Source organism: Protopterus annectens, chromosome 14.part0, assembly GCF_019279795.1.
Source record: "Protopterus annectens isolate FY-2018-M chromosome 14.part0, PAN1.0, whole genome shotgun sequence".
Taxonomy (NCBI): domain Eukaryota; kingdom Metazoa; phylum Chordata; order Ceratodontiformes; family Protopteridae; genus Protopterus; species Protopterus annectens.
Window position 1 is genome coordinate 878,886,048 of NC_056748.1, and position 19,161 is coordinate 878,905,208.

Sequence of the window (19,161 nt, forward strand, 5' to 3'; positions counted from 1 at the left end):
ATACATTTAGGTCAGTGATACAGAAATTCATTCTTTTAATTATAATATAGACGACTGGGTTATGGCTAAATTAAAACATTAAATTAGGAAAATATTCAATGATATTCACTGAAAAATATTCAATATTTACTGAATATTCACTGAAAAGGGTCCATATTGGCTCATTTGGACTAACCCAGTTAACAAATGATGAAAAGAGAAACATGAAGCTATAAAGATGTTGACTAATGTGCCCGATTCAATACAGCCTCCACTAAGTGCACGCAACTTGTATTCAAGAACATTCTTATCATATATTTTGTACTTTCTAGTCACTCAGAAAGATCACACTAAGTGTACATGTAGTCTACACTTTGTGGTAACCTGTACAAATCCCTGTCAATATTTAAAGCTGTAGGAATATCAGTAGAAAAACTAAAATTAGGAGGAGAAGGTGTGAGTTATGTCTGCTAACTCAGAACGGTATACACTTGGTGTAGGCATTATTAAATCCCGGGAAATGTTTTTTGTTAGACTGTATGTTCATAGGTTCACAGGTAGGTACTAGGCTATCGGCCCTAGGGTCCATACAAGCTTAGCCAAAAAATGTACCCTGGCTTTCGCCACCCAAGAAAATTATTTTCCTGTGCCCCTGTCGAGCAGAGCCACAGAAGTGATCCCCGGGGTGAATTTCCCATTTCCCATCCAATCATCAAGATTTTTCTTGAAGAGTGCTAATGAGGAGCTCTGTTTGACATAGATAGGTAGTCTGTTCCAGAGTATGGGAAAGTCTCTGGGACAGGAATCTATCCCTCCAGCATGTTATGTTTATTGTGGTGACAAGGTTTAGGTCCCTAGAGCGTGTAGCTCGGAGGGATTGGGATTTCTTTAAGTGGAGCATGTCCAACAGCTCTGGGTTTGACATAGCTTTATATGTTAGGCAGAGATTGCCCCTGAGTAGGCGATATGCGATGGAGTAAAGCTGTAGTTTTTTGAGACGGTCTGCATAGGGCATCTGTTTGAGGCCAGTAATCCTCTTTGTGAGGTATTTCTGTGGTCTTTCCAGTTGTTGTAGATGTCTTGTGAGGTACATACCAAAAGGGGCGTTGTACTCTATAATGGGTCTAATGAGTGATGAGTAGAGGGGAACAATGACCTCTTTTTTCTGGATGAGAATCCTTTTGTGATGAGATGAGCCACGTAGAAGGATTTCCTGACCACTGTGGCGATGTGATTATCAAAGTAGAGACTACTGTCCACCTGTGTCCCAAGGTCTCATCACATTTTTGGCATTAAGTAGACTACCAGCTATGTGGTAGTTCATGGGTACAGAGTTTTTACCAAAGGGGATGACAATACACTTTTTGGCATTGAGCTTCAGGCCATGGCTTTGGCACCAGGTATCTGTCTCAGTGAGGCCCTTTTGTAGTTTGTCCACATCATTAGGAGTTTTGATTATGGCTCCTAGTTTGCAGTCATCTGCAAACTTTGTTAGCCAAAGACCTTCTGTGTTGGCCTGTACTTCAGAGAAACAGATACCAAACAGGAGAGGACCCAGGACTGAACCCTGTGGTACTCCACTTGTCACTGGTCTGATGTCTGATTTGGAATCTGCTACTTTCACAGTGTGGGTTCTGTCCATGAGCCAGTTGGCAACCCATTGTGTGACATAGGGATTTATACCTAGTTTAGTGAGCTTATCTATAATTCCAGAGTGGGGGGTGGTGTCGAAAGCCTTGGCGAGATCTAGATAAGCTGTGTGAACCATTTTACCCTCATCTATGGTTTGGTGACTGCTTCAAAGAAGTCAATCAGGTTTAGGAGACATGATCTGCCTTTTACAAATCCAAACTGGGTAGGGTCCAGAGTTTGGAGATTACCAATGTCTTTGTTTATGAGTTCCACAATGATACGTTCCATGGCCTTGCAGACCAGGCTCGTCAGGCTAATGGGGCGGTAGTTCCCGGAGTCCGTCGAGGCTCCCCCTTTGTGGAGTGGGATAACCGTCATGGTGCACCATTCAGTGGGTACAAAGCCTGAGGTGAGGCTATGATTGAACATGGTACTTAGGTAGGGTGCCAGTTCATTCTGTAGTTCATGTAGAACGCAGCCTGGGATATTGTCAGGTCCCATGGATGCTGTGTTCTTGGCTTTGGAGAGAGTGTTTTTTACCTGTGCAGCCGTGATTATAGGAACTTTGCATTCTTCCGGTATAGAGATGGGCCCTCTAGGGGGTGAGAGGGGGTAAAGTTAGCACTGAACCTATATGCTAGGATGTTGGCAATATCAGTTGGTTCTGTATATTTAGTGCCATTGTGCTGTGTAACTCAGAGCAGATCTGAGTGTTCCCATTTAGATTCTTGACATAGCTATAGAATGCTTTGTGGTTGTCTTTAGAGTCAGTGGCAATTTTGTTTTCGTAACTAGCTTTGGAGGATTTTATGAGGGATCTCAGCTTCTTACTGAGGTTGACCAGGGAGTTCCTCCAGTCATGGGATTTTACTCTTTTTTGCAACAGTTTCTTTCTTCTGTTGTAGAGTTTGTTTATGGCAGAGGACCACCAGATTGGCTTCCTTTTTTTGGAGGATAACATCTTGGTTCTATTAGGGATAGCATGATCCATGCAAGCATTAAGTGCTTATAAAGTGCATTTGTGTAGGATTCGGCAGTCATACCTATATTGTCCGTCTGCATGGGTGTCATGAAGTTTGCCACTTCTGTCTTAAGAAGTGTGAAGTTGGCTTTGGAGAAGTTTTTTACGATGGTTTCCCTAATTGGGCGTGGGGGTGGGATGTGGATGTCTAGGCTGATTAGCTTGTGGTCGGATCTGACCAACGAGAAATTGACCTCTGGTGTGGAACACCGGTTTCCCATGTTGGTAATGACAGGTCTAGGATATTGCTGCCCCTGGTGGGGGTGTGAATAAGTTGATTCAAGGCGTTAGAATTTACGAATTCTAGAAAACGTTGAGCAAAAGAGTTGGTACATGAGTAGTTTTCCCAGTTAATGGTGGGGTAGTTGAAATCGCCCATTATTAGGGTGTTGGGTTGTACCCTAATACTTTCCAGTGTATCAAGAAATGAGGAGTGTGAATCCTGGGGCATGGTGGGGGATCTGTAGCAAGCTACAATTTGGATTGCGGTCTTGCCCAGAGTTAGCTGTACTTGGATAATCTCGGATGCATTATGCTGTGCAACTAGCCTGGAGGTGTGGATATCCTTAATGAATATGGACACACCTCCGCCTTTAGTGCTTCTTTCTGGGTTAGGTGGCCTAAAGCTGTGGTATGAATTGTAGCCTGGTAATGCAGGGGTGCTCTCTGGAGCTTTGAATCAGGTCTCTGTCACTGCACAGATGTCAATGTTCTCCATTTTAAGGAGTGCCTCGAGTGAGTGCATTTTGAGGTTTAGACTTCTAGCACTGAGTAGCATTACCCTCAGATTTTGCTTGCTTGTACCTGTTACGGTGGTGAATTTGTCATTTGAACCTTGCCTAAAAAAGGCACTATCTATAGGGGTGGCAAGAGCCTTAGCCAGTATCCGGAATCCTAAGGGCGATAGGTGCAGGCCATCTCTGGCAAAGCATCGTGGACTGTCAATCATGTCGTCCCAGGCAGACAAATACTGGATCCCCTTAGAATGACACCAGAAGCTTAGCCAATTGTTGAAGTCAATCATTTTGTCCTTGTACTGTGGTATCATTCTGGGTGATGGCAGGATGCTACTCAGGGTTAGGGTCATACCTGCCTGGGATACAAGATCGGAGAGCTCCTCCATGTCTCTTTTCATGTAGTCCAGGGAGGTACGTCTCAGGTCATTCACACCAACAATGACAGTGTCATATCTGTACTTATTGTGGAGTGACCTGAGTGCATGTGTTACGTGTCTTAGTTTGTTGCAGCTATCAGGGACAACTATGCCTATGAACTTCATAGCAAAGTATGTGCATCATCTACTTAACTATGACATCTCTACCTCTTCCCATACAATTCTCCCAAAGCCAGTTATTTGATCAAGTTATGAAAATATGAGTAGTACATTCACATTTTCAGCAGGACACAGTGATTAGTGACACTAAAATACATCAGCAACTCTCTTGTCAAGGTTTCGGATTGAATTCCACCACTGAAAACTTGTGCTGACACATACAATTGAAGAATATGTCACAAGTCGGGTCCCTATCAGCATCTCAAATGCTGACAATATCGAATTTGATATTGTCGCATTGAGAATGCAGAAAGGGCAGAACGTCCAAAGGGTAAACTTTAAATGGAAATTTATCTCAATGTAGTGCGGTCTCGTGTTTGGTATATTTAAGTAGCGGGAGGTGTGGGGGGTGCAGTTAGTTTTTTTTTTGTTTTTTTTTTAATTTTTATCGGCATTAGAAAATTGGATAGTTCGATCATGTCAGTTCGACATTTAGTGATTCAAACTATTCAATTTTCGAAATGCTGATATAGACGCCACAAGTCATGGGTTCAATTCTTGTGGTTTAATGTAGTTTTACAAAGCACATATAAGCACTAGAATTTGCATTTTAAGTTAATAACATGCTACAGACAGCACCAAACAAGGTTATCACCTGTGTGGGGAATGAAGTAGGACAAACAAAGGATTTCCTAAGGTCTGTAGCCTCTTGCATAGCCCAAGAAATACCTCGTGCTCATTAAAAACTTGTTTTATTCACAAATCATTAAAAAAAAAAAAAAAAAAAAAAACGACAAAATAAGTGGGTTAGTTTTACAATGAAAAACTTCCTCTTGCAAAAGGCCCACCACCAAAGCACTGCTTATATAACTTCAGCTGCTGAAAATGGCAGTTTTAAAGGGACAGAGTTAAAAATCCTAATACTTACATACAGCTATTTTAAACCAACTATACTCATACTCATCCCAAACTAATATAAATACATAATAAATCATTATAGGACACACAAAAATTAAAAAAAAATTTCAGCTATTTTCATAAAACAAGCCTTGAACTATTACTAGATTAAATATGTCTTATCCTATCTACATTGTGATTAACTTTAATAGAGGAGCAATAGAAATATATTCATTTAGTCTTGGCCAGCTACATGAATTCCAATACAGCTGCCAGAACAATTCCCCTTTTTCCAAAAGGACGGAATAAGGACCCCCTTGTGGGTCAATTTCAAGTTTTTCCAAAACTGAAAATTTGAAAAAGTGGCCAGGATATTCCTTAATATGCTTAAAAAGTGCATTTGTACTTTTCTTTTTACATATATTGTAGTTATGCTCGTATATCATATGATCATAGGAGATTACTAGGCTAATGGCTCTGGGGCCCTTACAAGCCTAGCCAAGAGTTTATCCCCAGAAAAGAAACCACAATCAGCACCTGTTGCCCCTGTCAATGAGGGACACAAGTGGAACCCTTGGGACAAATTTGTGGTTGCCCATCCACTCATCAAGGTTGAAGAGGATCAGCGACGTACTTTGCTTGACGTATATGGGGAGTGTATTCCAGAGATGGGGCAGCCTCTGGGAGACAAACCTGCCTCTCCAGCAGGTTTTGTTAATATCACATATTAGATTTAAGCCTTTCCATCGGGTACTACGCAAGGAGTTAGACTTACAGATATGGAGCATCTCTAGTAGAGCAGGATCTGAGATTGCCTTGTAGGGGAGACAAAGGTCACCTCTGAGCAATCTGTATGATACAGAGCAAAGTGATAGTGATTTGAGCCTGACACATAGGACAGGTGTTGGAGGCCATGGATTCTCTTGGTGAGGTATTTCTGTGGCCTTTCTAGTTGGTGCAAGTGTTTGGAGAGGTACATACCAAATGGGGCATTGCACTCAATTATTGGCCTAATAAGGGAGTAGTACAGAGAGGTAATAACCTCTTTTTTTCTGGATACAATCCCTTTACTTATGAGAAGAGCCAAGTAAAAGGGTTTTCTGACCACTGTAGCTACATGATGGTTAAATGTGAGATTGTTTTCAACTTGTGTATCCAGGTCTCTCACCACAGGTTGTGTGCTTAGGGGGTTGCTGCTAATGTGATAATCAATAGTGGTCATATTTTTGCTGAATGGTATGATAATACATTTTTTTGCATTTAACTTAAGGGTATGACTTTGGCACCAGCCATTTGTTGCTGTGAGACCCTCTTGAAGTATGTTAACATAATTTGGGGAGTCAATGACAGGACCCAATCATCTGCAAACTTGGTCAGGCACAGGCCTTTTGTCTTTGCCTGGACCTCTGAGAAGTAGATGCCAAATAATGGGGTCCCAGGATGGATCCCCTACACATCACTGAATTGCTATTTACCCGAAACCCACATGAACGAGCCGTGATCACAGACAGCAACAAAACAATGAGTGCTTGGAACACCAACTCGGAACTAACAGTGAGTAAGCTGTTGGCCAACCAGGAAGAACAGTAAACCGGAACAAAAAGACAACACACCCACATGGGGGGGCCTCACACCCCCCATGTGGGGGGTTGCACCTCCCACACCCCTCCTAACCAATTATTCCAACTCTGAGATTGCACTGCAGTGGAGGTAAGGGGCAAAGGCCAACATGCTGGTGGAGCAGTTACTTACCGTTAGTTCCAAGTTGGTGTTCCAAGGGGTCGGTGTTTTGTTGCTGTTGGTGTTCTCGGCTCATTTATGTGATGTGTAGGGGACCCCCCAGGACAGATCCTTGGTGGACACCACTAGTGACAAGTCTGTTATCAGAGGAAGTAGCACCTATTTTGACCTTGTGGGTCCTATCAGTGAGCCAACTGGCCACCCACCTGATGAGATATGGATTTACACTGAGTTCTGTTAACTTTCAATAAGGCCCAAGTGGGGGACTGTGTTAAAAGGCTATGGCCAAATCAAGGTAAGCTGTGTGTACTGACAGATCAGACTTGTCAAGCTAATGGGGCGATAGTTACCAGAGTCAGTAGTGGCACCGCCTTTGTGCAAAGGGATGACAATGGCAGTTCTCCACTCTGCTGGAATGAAGCCTGTACTTAGGCTATGGCTGAATAGGGTGCTGAATGGTGAGGCTAGTTCTTGATGGAGATGTTGCAGAATACAGCCTGGGATACTATCAGGTCCCATGGAAGCTGTGTTCTTTGCCTTGGATAGGGCCTTTAACACTTGATCTACAGAGATGTGAGGTGTGGGGCAAGTATCAGTGATGTTGAATGGGCCTTTGGGGGGACAGGGCGGTGAAGTTTGCATTGAACCTATTTGCTAGCAGGTTGGCCAAGTCAACGGGATCAGTGTAAGTGGCACTGTTAAGAACTAATTCATAACAAACTTGGGCTTTGCCATGGAGGTTTCTGACATAACTGAAAAAGCCTTTGTGGTTAGCCTTTGTTTTGAAGGCTAGTTTAGATTCATAATTGGCTTTGGAGGTTTTCACTAGTAACCTAATTTGCTTGTTGTGGCTAAGGAGGCAGTTTTTCCAATTGGGAATTTGTGCCTTTTTACCCTTGGACAATGGTTTCTTCCTTTTGTTGTAAAGCCTGTTGATAGACGATGTCCACCACATAGGTTTGTGTTTCCTTGAGGAGCAGGTTTTAGTTCTGTTGGGTATGGCTGAGTCCATATATGCACAGTTGTTCCCAATACAGAAGCAATTACACGACAGACACAATGCAATATGCACTAATCCTTCACTGTCTCAGTTATATTTTCCTTTTAAGATGAAGGTTATTCCCAAAACATTAAACTGGTCTCCCCTCCTTTATAAACTTACAGTACCTATATCTGCCACATTTCTTAATACCACTATGACTTTTATGTGAAATAACCTTCCTCTCAAACATATTTTTATAGTTCTTACCCCATCTATATACAATTATGGGTCTTTTTCCCACCTTCTCATAGACAAAGTTATTCTCCCTAAAAATATTCCAGTTTTTGTTTAAAACCTATCTAATTGTATCACTTTCTAAACTATATATAGTGATAAAGGAATTTGCATACTGTTGTGCATTAACTTCCAAAGCTACAACGTCATCCTCAAGGACATTAAATTCCTCAATACTTCTACTGTCATTTAATAGGGGGTAAAATGACCACTTTCCCTCTTACGGCTAACTTCCTCTACTAGTTCATTAATCAGATGGACAGGGTAACCCCTTTTCATGAACCTACTTTTAAGATTTTCACATTCTTCCCTAAAGTCATGGTCAAGTGTGACCATACATGCTGCCCTAACCAACTGACCCTTTAGAACTACTCTTTTTTGAAAATAAAGATAAGCACTAGAAAAATGAAGAAAGGTGTTTGAATATGAAGGTTTCCTGTAGATGCTTGCTATATACCTGCTGTTCAACAGATCTTTTTTTATTAATACATCCAAGTAGGAAATATTACTTTCACCAACAGTGTGTGTGAAAAACAGGAATTCAGTAATACTGTTATTGCATTCAAGGAACCCACTCACTTCATCCTTTCCACCCTTCCATAAAATAAATACATCATCTAAATAATGCAGATATAAACTAATCAAGTCCTTAAACTGACATTCCCAAATATACAAGAATTCCCATTGCCACATAACAATATTGGCAAAAACAGAGCCCACCAGAGACCCCATAGCTACACTTTCTTTCTGTAAATAAAACTGTTCTTCAAACAGTTTTGTGCAATACCAATTCTAACAATTCCTCATAAAGATTAACCTTGTCCTGCTCAATTTCTCTCCTAGTAAAAAAAACATAAATCACTGGACACCCAGGTGGTGGGGTATTACCGTCTACAAATTCTTACTATCAATGATGATGTTTTTGTTGTGTCCTATAATGATTTTATTATGTAGTTGTATTAATTTGGGATGAGTTATAGTTGATTTAAAATAAATGTAGTGAATAAAACCAGTTTTTAACAGGCACAAAGTATTTCTTGGGCTGTGAAAGAGGCTCTGGACCTTAGGAAGTCTGTTTCTTCAGAGGTTGGTTTGTTGACTGTTGATTTTGTGTTTTAATGAAGTAGGACAGACTGACTGAGAAGTTGGTGTATTTCTATGTTTCTTTAAAAAGGTACACTGTTAACATGTACAGGAAAAGCTGGTGTACTGTACTCATGAAGGGAGGTGGAGGAGTAAACCAGTAACGCAGTTCCGAGGACATTATGATTGCGCTATAGCAGTACATAAGTCAGTGGATATTTGTCCCTGGACTGGACTCCGAATCCAGACTTGGTGTGACATTAGTGCTGGGGGGGATAAAACAATAGTAGTCAACTGCCCTCATGTCTGTTCTAGCTGAATACCATCCTCAAACATTAGCAATTTTTTGACCTAGCTGACATTAGACAAACAATGAAAAGTTAGAAAATGCCATCTGAATGTAGCACAGTACCTAAGAACTGGGGATTGTTCCATAATAGAAGGCACTACGCCACTGTTTGCCTCCAAACGGCATTTAGAGATGGATGCTCTTTTGACAGTGGAGCTTTGGCTTACTAAATAGCATCATTGAGGAACTAGAGTTTTCAAGCAGGGTTACAAAGACCTAGTGCACCTTGACAACTTCCTGGATAAGTACATTTCTGGGTTCCTCCATTTTCTGTACTTCTTTCTTTTTTCAAAGGCTTTCTGTGAAGGAAGACCAAGCTGACATCAAAAGGGACGGTGAACCTTGGCCTGGTGTAATGAAATTTTCCTGCACCAAATAGGTCTTAAGCAATCTGGCTAAACTTACTGAAGTGTTCTTTCTAAAAAAAGACAATTCTTTGCATGCTTCTACTAGGTGTTCTAGACCCACACAGTAAAGCAAATGAAGGTAGAAGTCCTTTGGTAGAATTTTTGTCTCATACTTGTTCGCAATTTTTTTCCAAGACTGTCTTGGACTTTGGAACTCACTCCTTCAAAATGTTCTAAGAAAAGGTAACACAATCAGCAAAAGAATATGGCAATTAAAAATAATCGAAATTAGTAAAGATAAGAAGTTCAAATAGGTAAATATCACTCTGGGAGCTATGTGACTGTTTTGCTTACAATAGAGGTGATCTGAACTGCACATAAAGAACTAAAGATTACTTGGGCTGCACTCCCATTTCTACCCAGCTTTGGTCTGATGCCTATGGTGTGAGTGGAGACTATCCTGCTGGGGGGATAACCACAGATCTGGGAGTCTGGCAAATTACAGCAATGAATGCCCACAGTAAATCCCATGGTTTATGAATATTACTGCAGCAGTGACCCTACAATGAAATTGCTGTGATAGAATTGGACATGCCCTGCTTTGAGTAGCAATTGGAAGGGAATGGTCTATTCTGTAGATATGGTTACTATAGAAATTAGATTGTTTTCACTGTGGTAAGGCTGCAAATGTGGAGGAGATCATTCTAGAAATGCTGAAAATGTATGCTGAAAATGTATGGAGTATCATGCCTAATGGTCTTTTTTAATGTTGTGTGAAAACATGGGGAGTAACACTAAACTGGCATGACAGTCCCTATCTTCAGAAAGTGGACAGGTTATGGAGCAAGAAACATGAGTTCATCTAAAAGTTCAGCCTCTGATTCAGATGGAGCAATGCAAATGCTGCTCTGCCTATAGAACAGTTTGCCCTTAGGTGGATACTGGATGGGTTACAGGAGTTTGCTAGCATTGTCGTAATGTGTCCTGCAGTCTAGGTAAAATGTATGACCATGCAGCCTGAAATGGGATGTGGGATGTGTTCTAACAATATAAGGACCCAGGGTCACTGCTGCATGCCATTTAGACCCTCTGCTTGATAAGGATAAGAATGTGGACACAGTTTGTGCTTAAGTTGAATTCTTCAAGTTGGGCATGGGACTCTGCCAAGCTTGTGTCCAGTCTCTCATCCTGTTCTTGATTTTCATGGACAAAGGTACCAAAGTGCAGCTAAAATGTTCACAGCACCCATTCTTTACTAACCTCAACTGACTGTAATCTCCAACATGCACAGGCATGACTTTGTGCCAAGTATAAAGTAACTGAGGTGAAGATTATCACCTCCAAATCTGAGGTTATGGTTCTCTCCCAGAAAAGAGATGAGTCCTCTATGTAGGACAGAAGGCAGCAAGTTTTCAGCTAGAAGCATTTAAGTATTTTGGGGCTTGTTTGCGAGTGAAAGAAGATAGGATCAGGGCTGTGGCTAGTACAGGGGGCTGCAATGGCCATAGCATTGCTGGTGGTGGTTATACAAGAACACAGTTATAAGATAAAGCTTGCACCTATGGCGATGAACTTTAGGCAATGACCAGATGGGCTCATCTCTATGATAGTGAAAAGCTCAGTGTCATATCTCTCTTTCAGCGTTGTGAGATTCCTCATAGAGTGAAATGGAAACTACTGCTGCGGGTAAGGACATTTGGTTTGTTCTGTTCAACTTGCTACTTCTATATCCCTCATCAGGACAAGTGGTTTAGAAAAATTGATAGGCAGAAACAATCTGATGCTGCCATAGCAGCTGTTACTCAGACATAATTCTATTTTAGTTTGTTGAAACAGAATTGTAGATTTTACTGTCGGTGATCACCAAGTGCTGGTGCCGTATGAACTCATTCTGCAGTTGTATTTGCTGTCTGTCTGTGACTGCACTAAGACTGTCATGTAATATCAGTACAGTTTTATTACACAGAAACCATTTGAAATGCCAAGACCTGCAACAGCACATCCAGAAACACAGTGACTGGATGGGTGAAAAAAAGACTTGCGTACAGTAAATTTAAGACAGCTAATTTTCAGAATATTACCTCTGAGGTATGGATGGGTCAGTGTTAGCATTTTGGGGGCCTCTGGAAAATGTCAAGTTGGGGGGCCCCTGGGAACTTCAAGTCTAAGTACCACCATGTCCCAAGCATCCCTTCTAAGCAACCTTATAGTTCATGCTGCAAACTTTTAAGAGTAGTATGCATAGACTGCCTATACTAGTACTAGATACATAGAAGAGTAATGTATGTGCCCTGGCATTATTAAGTGTGTGCACAGATAAAAATGAGTGATATTTTTACACACGTAAAAAAAGCATAAGTCACAGCAATACTAGTTTTGCACTTACTTCGGCAAATAGCAATATATTGTGCAGCACTGGTACTTCCACACCTGATCAGTGACTGTTGTTTAGCAGTCATCAAACAGAAGCAGGGGTATGTCACTTTTACTTACCTCATTGAGAAGTAATGCATTCCTGTCAATATCCCTGAGTTTACAGATTGTCCCTGATCTTCCCTGGCAAATCATTCAGGATTCCAGTCAGTCGATCAATAAATCCAGAAATCAGTTTCATACGTCTTATTGTAAAAAAAAAAATGCATGTCGATGCAAAATGTGTTACTCTATTAACTTTTTAAGTGAATTACAGTAATATTTAAAATGTGTTCATGACTTTAAGCCTTTATTCTGCTATTTTTGGCTTTATCCAAAATTCTTGAGCAAAGTAATATCTGGTGTTCTGACAACATTTTTAAAAGTTCTTGACAGAGAAAACCATACCTGAAGATTGGAAGCATTAGCTGTTCTTAAAATCCAAGGTATGAAGTGAAATTAGTCACTCTGGGCTGCTGATCTCTAGCACTTACCTTGTTCATGATCATTTTCAGCTTTATCCTAACAGGGTTCTGTCCCAGCTCTGTTCACTTAAAGAGCATAATCAGAAAATTAATAAATTTTTTATCCTCATTTTTACCCAACCAGCAGCAGCTTTTATGGGGCTCCCACACAGTCAAGGATGATTAAGGGATCCTCCTGCTACCACACGTATTGCAGATACCTAAGGCTGGCTATGTTGTTAGATTTTGTAGAGAGAATGTCCATCAGCAGGATTTAACTAAGTCAGGGGCAGTACGTCAGTGGTAAAATATTTGATGGTATTGTGACGCGTGTTGCTTGACAGAACACTGTTACTATAACCAAAGATATTTTTGAATTTTAAAGAGGCTGCAGTGGTACAGCGGTTAATGTTGTCACCTCACAGCAAGAGGTTCTCCCGTTCCGATTCTCGGCTGGAGCGCCTTCTGTGTGGAGTCTGCATGTCCTCCCTGCGGTCGACTGACGTTTAAAGACATGCAGGTAGGTGCATGCGTGAATGGGTGTGCCTTCTTTGAAGGTTGGGTGTCGGGCTGGCAACTCGGCACCGTAAAAATCTACTGCCAATCATTAGCGGACAGGAGTTCAGCTGTGGTGATCCCTAACCAGGAAAAGCCAAGACATTACTATTTTTGAATTTTAAAGGAGATTTAATAGCAGTTATGTACATACTATAACTTGGCATCTGTGTTATCTTATTTCGCTATTCCTCACAACTGGGTCTTATATCAGACATTGGATTCGATCTAACACTACGCAAGACATAGATCCAAGGCTTGAGCTCCTCCCTCTCCCATAATCCCCTTCTGCACTCTAACCCTCAGATTGAGTTTGCTGTAGTTACCCCCTAGGATGTATACTTGAAGCTTTAAAGCAAGGGAACTCAACCCAAGAGCTTAAGGACTCCAGCTTCCTCAGAACCTCCCAGAGCATGGATGAGGTGAAGGTGGGTGGGAAGTGACGAATAATGAAATAGGATAACAGATGTCAAGTTATGGTAAGTACATAACTGCTGATCTGATGTTATCCATTACATTTTTCCTCACGACTGAGTCAGAATCCCCGCTAAAATAGTATCCTGGGTGGTCCTATGGAAGGATGTCCCTGAGCACCGTGGAACCAAAGGATGCTGTGTTTCTGGAGACAATATCCAATTTGTAATGAGAAATGAAGGTGTGTGGAATGGACCAAGTGGCTGCAGCAACTATGTCATCTATTGACACCCTAACAGAGAAGGCTGACAATGTAGCAAACGACCTGAGAGAGAGTGAGCCCTAGGCAGATGAGGTAACTCTAAGCCCCTGATAGAATAAACAGTGGAAATACAGTTCAAAATCCATTTGGAAATGGTTACTTTAGATACTGCTTAACCATGCCTGTTCAAAGAAAAAGCTACAAACAATTGTTAAGATTTCCTGAAAGATTTATTCCTGTGAAGTAAAATCTTAACTGTCGATGTATATCCAGTATATGGAGGAGGTATACACTTTTACTGGAATGATTCAGAAAAATTACAGGTAACTGAATATACTGGCTGATATTAGTTTAAATGGCTACCTTGAGCATGAAGGTGGGATCAGTTCTCAAGGCAACTCTGTCTTTGTGAAAAATGATATATGGCAGCTTGAACGATAAAGTCTGCAACTCTGAGACCCTCCTAGGCAAAGTTATGGCTACAAAAAAGGCTGTCTTCCAGGACAAGAACTTTATGTCACAGGAATGAGTCAGCTCAAATGGACTTTGAGTGAGAGACTGCAACACCATTGTCAAATCCCAAGGAGGGGAAGGATCTTTGACGTGAGGCCTGAGGTGAAACACACCTTTCATGAAAGCCTTCCATAGTCTGGAGTAAAAGATAGGCACCTACTTACATGAAAATTAGAAATGGCTGCCAACTGCAGCTTTATGGTAGAGAAACTGGCATTGTTTTGATAAAGAGATGATAAAAACAGAAGAATATCCAAGAGGCAAGAATAATTTTCTCAACAGGATGTCAGCCTGGACTCTCTTAGTACCACAGGAAGTACAGAAGCCATGCGGTCAGATGATAGGATCGGAGGTTCTGCGCTTTCAGCTCCGAGGGATGAGAATTGACATCTGGAGTGAGATTTAGTATCCATGGAGGATATTTCAGATGAGACAGTAGGAAGGGAAATCACATCTGATGAGGCCAGAAAGGGGCAATGAGGATCATGGGACACGTCAGTCTGTGGGCTTTCTGTACCTTGGGGATCAACAGGATTGGTGGATATGCATAATGGAGAGCATGAGGCCAGTCATAAACTAGAGTGTCCCTTGGGGACCCCCCCCCCACCGGAGGAATCAGGGAAAAGTACCTGCTACATTTGTTAACATGATCTGGCAAAGATTGCTCCTTAAGACAAGCATGCCTTCTGAGTACAGACCCAGTGACAGCAGCCCTGCAAGATGCCTCTAATGAATCTAAACCACATTGCAAAGTATGTTTTCCCACTTGTTCAGCAGAATGCATTAAATCCTGTAATTCTTTATTTTCAGCACAGCGAGGAATCAACACAATTTTCTGTTTAAGCAATCCTATAATATGCTGCTGATACTTCAACATATGAAACTGGCAGTTTAAGGCCCTAATGGCTAACGTTGCAAAAGTGTATACCTTCTTAACCCATCTATCCAGCGCCCTGGAATCTCTATCAGAGGGGGTAGGATTTTTGGCAGTAGTGGCCTTAATGCCCTTGGGTCCCTGTGAAAAGGTCTCAGGATCCGCAGTAGGATTTTTAAAGAGGAATTTGTGAGAGTCAGGTACCCTGTAATACCTATCAGGTTTTCTGGGAGCAGGAGGTAAAGTGTCAGGGGCCAGGCTAGATTTCGAAAAGGCATCATCTACAATGTCCAGTACAGGAGGGATAGCTAAAGGCCTGTGTTGAGGCAGAAGTAAGAATTCCCTAAGCCTCTTTTTGGAGTCAGGGTAATCCTGGCTTTCCCAGCAGAAATGTTCCCTAAGAGTATGCAAGGTTTCACCAAAAGAGAAATCCTCTGGAGGGGAAGCAGAGAGAATTGAGTCCTCTGCATCAGAATCCTCATAGGTAGATAAAGGCAAATCCTGGTCATCAGAAAAAATAGAAATTTCAGAAACAATCAGTCCTAGGTCTCTTAGAGGGAGAAGGGTGGCTTCCCCTGATTAGAGTAATAAGATCTTCAGCCATTCTTATCATTTGTTTTTTAGGCATAGGGGCCTGACCATGCAGTCTGGGTGTTGGTTTTCTGGGCATGGATCAAGTTTTAGGCCTTGAAGAAGAAGATGGCATCAGTTTAATATGCAAGTCAGTAGGCCTGAATACACCCTCAGAAACCGGTGCCTACACAGCGGCTCCGGACCCATCCAAGGTACAGACATCTGCAGATTCCACAGTCGAAGAAGCATCTCGCGGCATACCGGACTCCGAATGGGTCTCAGTAGAGGCCTGCAAATCTGAAGTAGCAGGTATTAGGGGCTGCAAAAGTGCCTTACTGAGTACCGGTGAACTGGCGACTAGCTTAGGAGAAGCGTCATCGGCAGCTTTAGACTTATGCGGTCTGTCTCTGTCTTTATCTTTGCATTTTTTCGGAATGCCAGTAGTCGGGTGGCTTACTGAAGCCATTTCTGGATAATTGAACAGAGTACCAAAATATTTATATGCGAAAAAGAACAGACGATGAATAGTACGAGGTTTGAATAAGGCACAAAACCGACAGTGAGGTACGTTGTGGTCTGGGCATATGCAAGGAATGCAGTACGAATGAAAATCTTTATGAGGTATTTGCTTTCCACAGGAAATACAATTGATAACTTTTACTGACATCGGTTTAGAGCAAGAAAAAGGTTCCCCCATGGAGTACTTAGCTTAGTTGAAGACTTCAGATCTGATCTGAAGCTTGAAAATGAAAATTGCAGAAGTCGGCCGACCGGTACTTGCAAACTGCTTTTGCTTCGGGCACCACATGGCAAGAAAGACTGATGTAATGTCATCAGTTGCTTGCTTTATACCCCTGACTACCTGACGTAATGGAAGATGAGACAGCAATCGAAACAGGACCCAAGACTTTGATAATCAGGCTGACTCAGGACTACCTGCAAGCAGATAACCCAAATGTGATGACTGCAACAGTGAAACACGAAGAACATCCAAAGTTTCTTACCTACCATTGCTTCTTGGAAAAAATACCTCGGGGGGTAGAGATCCATTACTTCTGGGAAAAAAGACCTCAGGGGGGGGGTAGATCCCTATCACCAATGTCTTCCCTTCCTGCTTACTGTGGGTCAAAGTCTCCTTGACTGATGGCCCAAAAAGCGAGGAACCATAAAAGGGGGCCTTCATGAAAGATGCCTTGAAGGGTTCCACAAACCCACACAACCGCATCCACGCATGATGCCTCAAAGCAATGTCTGCACCAGCTGCTCAAGAGGTACCCTCTGCAGCATTACAAAATAACCTCATCGAGGAGTTGGCAAAAGAGGATAGAGTGGTAAGCTGGGAAGAGACCTTTTTGAAGTCCTCTGCAGACATCATCTCTGAGATTTGGCTAGTTCAACAACCAGGTCTCTTTGGAGGTGGGTAAAGTGCACCAAACAGTTAAGAGCTCTCAAGCCAAATGTGGCTGAGGTGTAGACACACTTCCCATGTCTGTCTATCGCCTGAGACTCCCTTTTGTTTGGGGGATGGATGGTGGAGCTCTGTTCAGCCAGTTCCTTTTTTGGCCACAGTAAGCACAATGGTGTCAACTGGAATGTCTTTGCTGCAATGCATCCTACGAGAAGGGGGACTCAAGAACTTATCAGCCTTATTGGGGACTGGTTCCATGGTGTCAGGATCCTTATATGCCCTGCGTAAAATAAGATTGATGAGCTTATCTGCAGGGGGAGACACCAGTGAAGTAGATGGGCCCATCCTGAAAGCCTTCAGGAACACAAATTCCTTCGAAGACAGTGGTTGGGAAGACCATCTGCTTTTGTGTTTCAACAGTTCCAAAATATCTTCAAAGTAGATGTTGTCTGACAGACACCTGGGGGACCCGTCCTCCTCATCGAAATCTGTGGCCTCTGTGAGCAACCCCATGGGCGAGTCCAAGTGCCTCCTCTTGCACTTTTGCTACTGAGGCATCTCCTCTGTGTGGGGCTCAGGAGATGACTCGGATGACAGGGGAACCCCCTGGGGGTTAGATACCACCTGAAGACTACCTCAGGAGGACTGACCCTGGACAGGATGGATGGATTAAGGGCTCAGAATATTGACGGGCTGCAATGGAACTGGTAGAGGGGAAGATGCTGCTCCAGACCTGGAGAAAGTCCATTCTACTACCCAAAAGTCCAAAGTACTTGAGAAAATTCAATCTCTGTTCCTGGGAGTCAAAACCACCTGGGAAGAAGGAGTGAGGCTAACACCAGGTCCCAGCCCTCTGCACAGTACCAGTCCTGAGCTGTCAAGGGCTGAGGCCCCCAAGAGAAGGGACTGATCAGATAAAGCCAGACTTAATCCCCTCTCCAGAGACTCAGAGTTGACCTCTTAGAGCCGAGATCTGCTCTGATCCAGAGGCAATGGGATCAAGCTGATCAGGGACGCTGACAGAGTTGGAAAAGCATGCACCCTCTGACCTGTCAACGCCTCCCTGGGTGAACCAAGTCCTGTAATTCCAATACAGGGAGAGCTGGAACATGAGAGGGCAACCTTGGGCCCAAGGATCTCGCTGAGCCAGAGCAGGATGGAAATGCCAAGGGACCCATCTGTATTTGGGCCCTGAGGAAGCTCCTCATCATCCTGTTCATATCTGCTGGCAAAAGGCTCCTGGAGGATTTGGAGGAAACCAAGGAATGGGTGGACCTGGTCAGGGATCCAAGCCTTGACTCTGAAACAGACTTATGATGTCCACGATCCGAAGATTGGCTCTGCAGGCCTAGGAGCCGAGTGCTTCGGATCCCTGGTGGATCCCAAAGGTGAAGGAGATCCCTCAAAAAGTAATATCAGATCTGACAAACCTGTCGTATTTGATACATGCTGGATCACCTTCTTCAGATCTGAAGGAGCAGGCAGAACCACGGGGGACCTAACTCTAGTCGGAACTGAAGGCCTCCGCTACGAGGGGACCTTGGATCCTACCAAAGGATTTGGAGAAGTCGAATCTGACACAGCCAAAGTTAGTTTTAGATCTGGAGATCTCTGACCCAAACGCTTAGGCTGCTTATCAGCCAAGGAATGAGAAGCACCCATGGAAGCAGATGGGGATTTCCTTTTAGAGTGCTTAGGGCCCGATGTGACTAGGAATTAGAGACAAGAGGACCACTGTGAGCCATGCCCTTCAAAAGCAACTTGTTACGGTGGTTCACAAGCGCTTGAGGGTTGAAGGCTGTACAGACAGAGCAATCAGCCTCGAGGTGGTCAGCACCCAAATGATAGACACACTTCTTGTGGGCATCAGAATTAGGCAGCTTATGCCCACAAGAAGAGCACCTTCTGAACTCCATAGGTTTGTCTTTCTCAGACATACCTAAAGGCCAGAAGACACACAAACACACTCAAATACCAAAACACAAGATAACAGGACACAAAATCCTCTACCACAGCAAAAAAGAAAGAAGAAGAAAGAAAGCCAGTCAGTTAAGAAACAAGACAAAAAAGGAGCCGAGCACCACCTAGA

General features: G+C 42.8%; 1 protein-coding gene across 1 annotated transcript in view; it reads right to left on the reverse strand.

The window, feature by feature from the left end:
• Positions 1 to 19,161, reverse strand: part of PLCE1 (phospholipase C epsilon 1) — an 838,097-nt gene that overhangs the window by 285,219 nt on the left and 533,717 nt on the right. The window lies entirely within an intron of this gene.